Raw genomic sequence first — 8,856 nt, 5'->3', positions numbered from 1 at the left:
TGCAGAGAGGAAGGGAGAGGGATAGAGAGTTAGAAACATGGATGAGAGAGAAACATCGACCAGCTGCCTCCTGCACACCCCCTACTGGAGATGTGCCCGCAACCAAGGCACATGCCCTTGACCGGAATCGAACCTGGGACCTTTCAGTCTGCAGGCCGACGCTCTATCCACTGAGCCAAACCGGCTAGGGCGAGGCTGAGGCATTTAGTGTAGGCAGCTCTGCGGGGACCTGGATGCCTGCTGCAAGTGGGCAGAGCTGGGTATGCGGAAACTGGAGAAGGCCATGCGGGGACAAAACCACAGAGGCTGTCCCTTCTCCCAGAAGTTCTCTGGGGAGTTGGGAAGACCAGAAAACACAATCTTGAAGATGTAATATTCTTCAGGAAGAGAATCAGTAAGGCCAGAGGGAGGCTCCCAGCTGAGTGCTTCGGAGTTTCAGCTTTACGGTGCTGATGGTCAAAAGTTCTTGTTTGAAATGTGTTTTGTAAGTTCTCTTGGTTTGTTTGCCTGTTGGTTCATATCCCTTACACATTAAGCCCAAAGATTGTTAGAGGGCCCAAAAGTATCTACCCTCACCCATCCCCTCTCTTCTGAGCACTTATTTTTTTTATTTTATTTTAATTTGGAAATATTGGGGGGCCAGGCGGGTAAGTCCAACTCAAGAGGAAAGACTTCCCCTGGTCCTCAGGCCGCACCGACCTTTTATTTGGTTTGGGATTCACCCATAGTATAGCCCTTGGGAGGTTCCAGTGACACACAGACTATTCTTATCAATAAGGATTTACATGATTAAAGGTGGGGAGGTTGCTTCAGCTACCATTATCTGGATTAACAGAGGTGGTGCACAGCTCTGACCTTTGCTAGGGCTTCAGAGGTCACCAGCCTTCCGGGTTCTCTGTCTACACCTCTCTGCTAGTGAAGACAATAGGCGGTTTCCCACACCTCCCCCTTCTTTTTTCCTTAAAAAAATCTTGTATTTGTAGACCAGAAATAAACATATAAGAACAAAAATGCTTAAGTCCCAATTTCAATGTCCAACAATTCTGAGTCCAAGTTTCAATGTCCGACAGTTCCTTATGTGTATATGTCAGCAATGATATTTCAGTTCTGGATGGTGGACAAATGGTGGCAATGCAGGTCCGACCCTCTCTGGTTTGATTCTGGGCAACCTGCAGCGATGCACAGCTGCTTGACTGCTAGTATGGCAAAGCGTCGTCAGCGTCTTCCGTCTCTGGATTGTTTTTCCTCTTGTCCTCATGGCTGGAGCATTCCGGATAATTCCTCTCTGTTGCAGGAATTCACATGGTCTTGGAGTTGTCTTCTGAAAATATACAAACCTATTCTCGACCAAAGGTTAATAAAGGAAATTTTACTTGGGGTCCTTTTTATATTTGCCCAAATGATTTTCCTTTGGCTTATTTTGACACTATGTATGTTTTTCATTGTTAGCATTACAAATGAAAAAATTTTTTCTAGATGTACTGAGCACTTACTAAATGCTTTCTGAAGATGATGGCTCAGGAAGATTTGCTGGGGCCGTACGCCTTATCCAGTGCTGGGCTAAAACTCCCGTGTAAAGACGGACAAGGAAAATGAAAGCCAGCTGGGGACGGAGTAGTCTAGTCCAGAAGGAAGCGGGCAGAGAGGACAATTGGAAAAGAGTCCCAGGAGGCATAAAGCACACGGGTGCTGTGCGGGGCAGATGCTGAGGGACCGAGGGGGTCCCCCACAGCTCTCTTTGCAGGGGGAGCCAGAGGGGGCGGGGATGGACTGGCTTTCAGCATAAGGATAAGGATTCTCAACTGGAAAGAAAAGGTCCCGGACAGAGAACCAGAGCATCTGGGAGGGGCCCCCTTTGCAGCAGGTCACTCGGGGTGCCTCCTGGCCTCCCAGCTCCATAGAGTGAACAAGCATTCCCGGAACTGGAGGGAATACCAAGGCACTCAAGGTATTTAAATGCAAGTCACCCTACCAAGATTTAATTTTCTCTTAATTTCTGTATTTAGTTCCCATCAAAATTAGGAGCTGCCTCCCCAACTGGTCTAGGTCTAATTTAGATTTTACTAATTATTTTTTTACTCCAAATAATTTATCATTGCACCAGTAGTAGAAGGACTCCTATGTGGCCAGATGCACCCACTGATAACATTTTGTCTCGCTTTATCACTCCCTCTCTCTACACAGTTGGTACAAATAAATACTAAAGGCCTGGTGCACGAATCCGTGCACCGGTGGGGTCCCTCACACCGGTGCACAATTGGGGCTGGGGAGGGATCATGGGAAGGCTCCAGGACGTGTCTGGTCTGTCTCGCCCAGTCCTGATCGGCTGGATCCCAGCAGCAAGCTAACCTACCAGTCGAGCGTCTTCCCCCTGGTGGTCAGTGCACGTCATAGTGACTGGTCAAATGGATGGTCGGACACTCAGCATATTAGGCTTTTATTATATAGGCTCTATATCACAGTACTGTCTCATTATCAAATTCAGGAACTTTAACAGTAACATCACAGGCTTGAACGTTTGGCAGGAATACTCCTCGGGAGCACATCAGGAGGCACAGGGCATCTGTTGGTCCCATGACTGATGATGTCAGCCTGCATCTCCCGGTTAAGTGGGGTCGGCTGCCATTCTCCACTGTAAAATTACCGTTTCCCCCTTTCGGAACTAATTAGTAACCTGGGGGTAAAATTACTGAGACTATCCCACATGTCCTGCCTGTCTTCAAATTTTCAAATGGTTTTAAATGGTTTAGAATCTTCCCAGTTGGCATGGCTCAGTGGTTGAGCGTCGACCTATGACCCAGGAGGTCAGGGTTTGATTCCCGGTCGGGGCACATGCCTGGGTTGTGGGTTCAATCTCCAGTGTGGGGCGTGCAGGAGGCAGCCAATCAATGATTGTCTTTCATCATTGATGTTTCTCTCTCTCTCTCTCTCTCTTTCCTGAAATCAATAAAAATATTTTTTAAAAAGAATCTATTGACTCTTGCTGAATTCATTATTACTAGAATGGTTGCAAAATGGTGATTTTCTGGTTCTCTTTGACAATTAATGTTTAAACTTTTTATTTTGAAAAATTTCAAACTATGATAACATTGGGTAACAGTACAATGAACATCAGCATAGCCACTGCCTTAATGAAACAAGCCATATTTGCTTTATCTATCTATCTATCTATCTATCTATCTATCTATCTATCTATCATCCCTCTATTTTTTGCTGAACCATTTCAAAGTAAGTTGCAATGGTCATGGCATTTCACCCCTAAATACTTCAACCTGCATCGCCTAAGGACAAAGACATTCTCCTACCTACTCACAATACCGTTATCACATCCAAAAAAATGAACAATTATTTCCTAATATCAAGTCCATATTCAAATTCCCACAACTATTCCTCAACATGTCTTTATAGCTATTTTCTTGAACCAACATCCAATTAAGTTTCACATATTGCATTTGACTATTACGTTTTTTAATCTTTTAAATTCTAGAACAATCTCCCCATCCAAGATGTGGACTTTTTAAGAAGACTGGACCAGAGAGCACATAGGATGTTATCCATCCTGGATTTGTCTGATGGCTCCTCATGGCATCATTAGTTCATGCCTTGCTTCCCTGTTTTTCCTGCATCCTGGAAGTTAGGTCAGAAGACATGATCTCATCAGGTTGCACATATGGCCAGAACATTGTGTGGGTGAAGCCAGGCATGTCTCATTGCACCCCATCAGGAACACGAATGCCTGGTGGTGTCACTTTCAGCGATGCTAAATTCGATCTCTTGGTTAAGATCCCTCCACAGAAAAGGTATATGTATTTTTCCTCTTTACAATCTGCAAGTAATCTCTGATGATGCTTTGGCACATATCCTGTCTCCCTACAACCTTTCAACCTTTCACTTCATGGTTTCAGCATGCACCAGTGGTCCTTGCCTGATACACTGGGGGTTGCAAAATAGCAAATTTTTTTTTTAAAATATATTTTATTGATTTTTTACAGAGAGGAAGGGAGAGAGATAGAGAGTTAGAAACATCGATGAGAGAGAAACATCGATCAGCTGCCTCCTGCACATCCCCCACTGGGGATATGCCTGCAACCCAGGTACATGCCCTTGACCGGAACCGAACCTGGGACCTTTCAGTCCGCAGGCCGACGCTCTATCCACTGAGCCAAACCGGTTCCGGCAAAATAGCAAATTTTAAAATCCTATCATTCCTTCTACATTCTTTTGTAAAGAAGAACTTCCCTTCAGTAACTGGGGGTGAGCTCCAGTTCCCCCTAAATGCTGAACTTCTTATCAGGTTTTTTTAAAATAAAATATTTGAATATGTGCATAGTATCCTATTTTACAGATTTATCATCATTTATTAAGTCAGATCTCCCATTTTGGGATATCAAGATGCTCTTTATGTTTGTTAGGTTTTCTTTTTTAAAAATATATTTTTTTTTATTGATTTCAGAGAGGAAAGGAGAGGGAAAGATAGAAACATTAATGATGAGAGAATCATTGGTTGGCTGCCTCCTGCACGCCCCACACAGGGGATCAAGCCTGCAACCTGGGCATGTGCCCTTGACTGGAATCGAACCTGGGACCGGTCAGTCCACAGATCGACGCTCTATCCACTGAGCCAAACCGGGTAGGGCGTTATCTCTTTTTAGAATAAGTTGACACAATAGTCACCTCTAATGGCAACTAATTTAATTAATTTATTTATTTTAGAGAGAGAGGAAGGAAGGGGAGGAGAGAAACATTGATTAGCTGCCTCCTACATGTCCCCTACTGGGGACCAAGCCTGCAATTCAGGCGTGTGCTCCGGCTGGGAATCGAACTGCTAGCTTCTTGGTTTATGGGTCAATGCTCAACCACTGAACTATACTGGCCAGGCTTTTATCCTTTTTTTTTTTTTTTTTTTTTTTTGATAATCACTAAGAACTCTTGGATTTTATCTATTCAATGTTTTGCAGTAGGTCACAGTCATGAGTGTTTTTAATGATCAAATTGTCCTAATTATGGCCTGGGGAAACCCTTTACACTGGTGTAGGGTCCTTGTGATGTGTCCCCATTAGTCTTGAGCATGTTCTTGCTTTCTGGCACAACGTGCTTCAGGCTCACCTGGAGTCAGCCCTGGAGGCAGGCTTTCCTCTAGGGAGCTCTAGTTCCTTTCGGTTAGAAAAGGCACTTAGAAACCAGAATCTGGGCACTAGGTAAGCTCATTGCTACACCCGTTGTCACAAGCACTTTTGAAAGGTAAAATACTATAATACCAAGCAAGCTATTTTATTTAATCATGATTTACTTTCCTTTATCTATTTATTTATTTATTTATTTTAATTCTTTATTGTTGTTACCTTCCTTTTTAAAAAAATAGTTTTATTGATTCCAGAAAGGAAGGGAGAGGGAGAAAGAGAGAGAAACATCAATGATGAGAGAGAATCATTGATTGGCCCCACCCAGGGAGTCCGCAACCAGGCATGTGCCCTGACCAGGAACCGAACTGGGACCTCCAGGTTCATAGGTCTACGCTCAATCACTGAGCCAGGCTGGGCTACTTTCCCTATTTTTTAAAAAATATGTTTTTATTGCCGAGACCGGTTTGGCTCAGTGGATAGAGCGTCGGCCTGTGGACTGAGAGGTCCCGGGTTCGATTCCGGTCAAGGGCATGTACTTGGGTTGCGTGCACATCCCCAGTAGGAGATGTGCAGGAGGCAGCTGATCGATGTTTCTCTCTCATCGATGTTTCTAACTCTCTATCTCTCTCCCTTCTTCTCTGTGAAAAATCAATAAAATATATTAAAAAAATATGTTTTTATTGATTTTTAGAAAGAGAGGAAAGGAGAGGAATAGAGAGAGAGAAATATCAATGAGCAAAACATCATATGCTCAAGCCACTTAGCCCCACCTCACAGGCTACTTTCCTTTTAATTTAACTGTTACAACTTGCCACAATTAGATTATGCCTCCCCTATTTGGCCTAGGCCTTTGATTTTAAAATTATTTTTGCAAGAAGCCAATTAGTGCAAAAACGCCAATAACAACAACAAAAAAATGCAGTCCTTGCTCTCCCCAACCCTTTCCTATTCCTTTCAGGGGTAACCATTCTTTTAGTTGTTGCTTACAGATTTACCTACATATTTTAAAATAATAAATCTATTCTGTAATATTTTGGTTTGTCTATTTTAGAGATGATCTATTACAATCACTAAGGATTTTTAGCTCTCACACACTCCATTATCATTCCCTCCCTCCCCTTACTATACTTGCATCACAATTTTTGGTTAAATACACATTCAGTGTTTTGATTATTATGTCCACATAAGTCTTATACAACACTGAGCCAATCAGTATACTTTCTCTTGCAACTTTTTATTTTTCCCGATGTTAGTAATTGCCAATTTTTTAATTTGTTCTCTTTGAACATCTACATCTCCTCACACCCTCCAAAATCTACATAAACCTCTAAGGCTTTACTTGTATTCAAATCTGTCAGATAATTAGCCTTTCTGTTTCTTAATTTCTTGGAGCCTTCAGACCTCCTTTCCTGGGTGCCCTCTGGGACTTGTATCAGCTGTCATCAGGGACTTCCTTACAACTTTGGGAATAGCTTTATTTCACTCTCACATTTGACTAATAGATTATATGTAGATTTGGGGTTGAAAGTCATTTTTTCCCAGCACTTTGAAGGTATTGTCCCACTGCCCTCTAGCTTCTCTTGCTGCTTTTGAGAAGCTCATTGCATTCTTGGCCATTCACATAATCTTCGTTTTCTCTCCCGAGTCTTTCATAATCTCCTTATCACTCGAATTCTGAAATTTAAGATGGCGGCTTCGCCCTCCTGGAGATCCTCATTCATTGTTCTGGGCATACGGTGATCTTTCCATTCTGGATATTCTTGTCTGTGGAAAAGTTGGTTTTATTACCACCTGGACAGTTCCTTCCCCGTTGTTTTTCTCTTTCTGGAATTCCTATTAGTTAGCTATTGAATCATCTGCAATGACCTACCGTTAACAATTGTTTTTTTCTTCTGTTGTGCAAAGTTTTCTTTTTGTTCTACTTTCTGTGAAATTTCTCCACCCTTCCCTTCAGTCCTTGTAGTGGGTTTTTATTTTAGCATATATGTTCTTATTTTCCAAAAGATCTTTCTTATTCTCTGATTTCTCCTTGGTTATAGCATCTGTTCATAGAGATAATTGATTTTTAGAGAGAGGGAAGGGAGAGAGAAAGAAACATCGATATGAGAGTGGAACATCGATCCACTGCCTCCTGCATGTCCCCTGCTGGGGATCTAGCCTGCAACCCGGGCATGTGCTCTGACCGGGAATCGACCCAGGGACCTCTTGTGCCGGGGTCCAACCCCAGCAGGTCCAGGGGTCCCCAAAGTCGTAGACGGAGTCGGCGAAGAAGGAAGGACACGGAGACAGTGTTCAGTTGATCAGCAGCCTAGCCAGGATCTCCAGCCAGGATCTCCAGCCAAGTTCTGGTCTGGATCTCCAGAGAGGTTCTGCTTAGGATCTCCAGCCAGGTTCTGTGTCCATGTTCTCTTGCTAGGTTCTCCAGGTTCTCCAGCCAGGTTCTGTAGCCATGTTCCCTCGCTAGGTTCTCCAGCCAGGTTCTGTCCAGGTTCTCCAGCCAGGTTCAGTCACCAGGTTCTAGTCAGGTTCTCTTGCCAATTTCTGTAATCAGGTTCAGTCCAGGATCTTTTGCCATGTTCTCTCAATCTAAGTTCTGTGTTCTAAGTTCTGTCTTCTTACATCTGTATTTATACCAGTTGATTCCAATCCTATCAATCTCTATTCCAAAGGTTAGGGCGTTTCTTATCTCCATTCCTGGGAGTAAAGATTATGTAGCTTAAGCATGATTGTTCATAGTTAAAGTGATTAATTACCCGCCTGGCACTTAGTTAAGAGGTTTTATTCCCTCCCTAACTTCAGGGGAAAATCCCTACCTGGGGAAACAGCCTTTCTCAGAGACCTTGGTTAAAACACATAGTGCCAAGAAGGTGAGCAAACATATTAAGAACAGTATGCCATATATGCCAGGTCCCTTGAAACAGCAAGCATGGACCGGCTCCCGGCACTCTTGGTTCATGGGTGGACGCCCAACCACTGAGCAACACTGGCTGGGTTCTCTTATGTCATTATTTTCCCTTCTTATTCCCAATCCCTTTGCCCTTCCACCTCCCTCCCAAACTCTCATTCAGGTGTTTCTGTGTCCTTTAATCTGTGCGTGTCCTCAGCAACAACAGGCATTTATGCAGCGTGTACCACATTATTCCAGAACAGGCACGGACAAGCCCCTGGCCAAATCCAGCCCATTACCGGATTTTGTACAACCCCCAAACTAAAAATGGTTTTTGACATATTTAATTAGTTGAAAAACATCAAAAGACGAATATTTTGTATTACGTGACATGGCTATGCAATTCCAGTGTCAGTGTCCGTCCATCACTGAGTTTCAGGGTCCGCGGTCGCACTGGCTCGCTGACGTATTGTCTGTGGCTGCTCTCAGGTTGCAGTGGCAGATCGTATGGCACAAGGTCTAAAATATTCACCACCTGGCCCTTTACAGGAAAAAAAGTTGCTGGCCCCTGCTCTGGATGTTGGGGCACACGGGTGAACATACATTTTTAGTTTATATAAAAAGAATGATGGTTTCACTTGGGGAGGTGTATATACTTCACCTTTCGATCTGGAACTTTTGGGAGAGAAAGGGGGGCCACTAATTATGGGGACAGCATGGGGCAAACTAGTCTGCTCCTGGAAAACTGGGCTGTATGTCATCTGCCCTTAACCCTCATCTGCCCAAGATCCTGTGCTGGCGGTGCCTTTAGAATTTGTCCAGGGGGGAGATGTACACCTTTCGGGC

The sequence above is a fragment of the Myotis myotis genome, unplaced genomic scaffold (genome assembly GCF_014108235.1).
Source record: "Myotis myotis isolate mMyoMyo1 unplaced genomic scaffold, mMyoMyo1.p scaffold_m19_p_2, whole genome shotgun sequence".
NCBI classification, from domain to species: Eukaryota; Metazoa; Chordata; class Mammalia; order Chiroptera; family Vespertilionidae; genus Myotis; species Myotis myotis.
The sequence above is the reverse complement of the archived record's forward strand: the minus strand, read 5'-3'. Positions refer to the sequence as shown.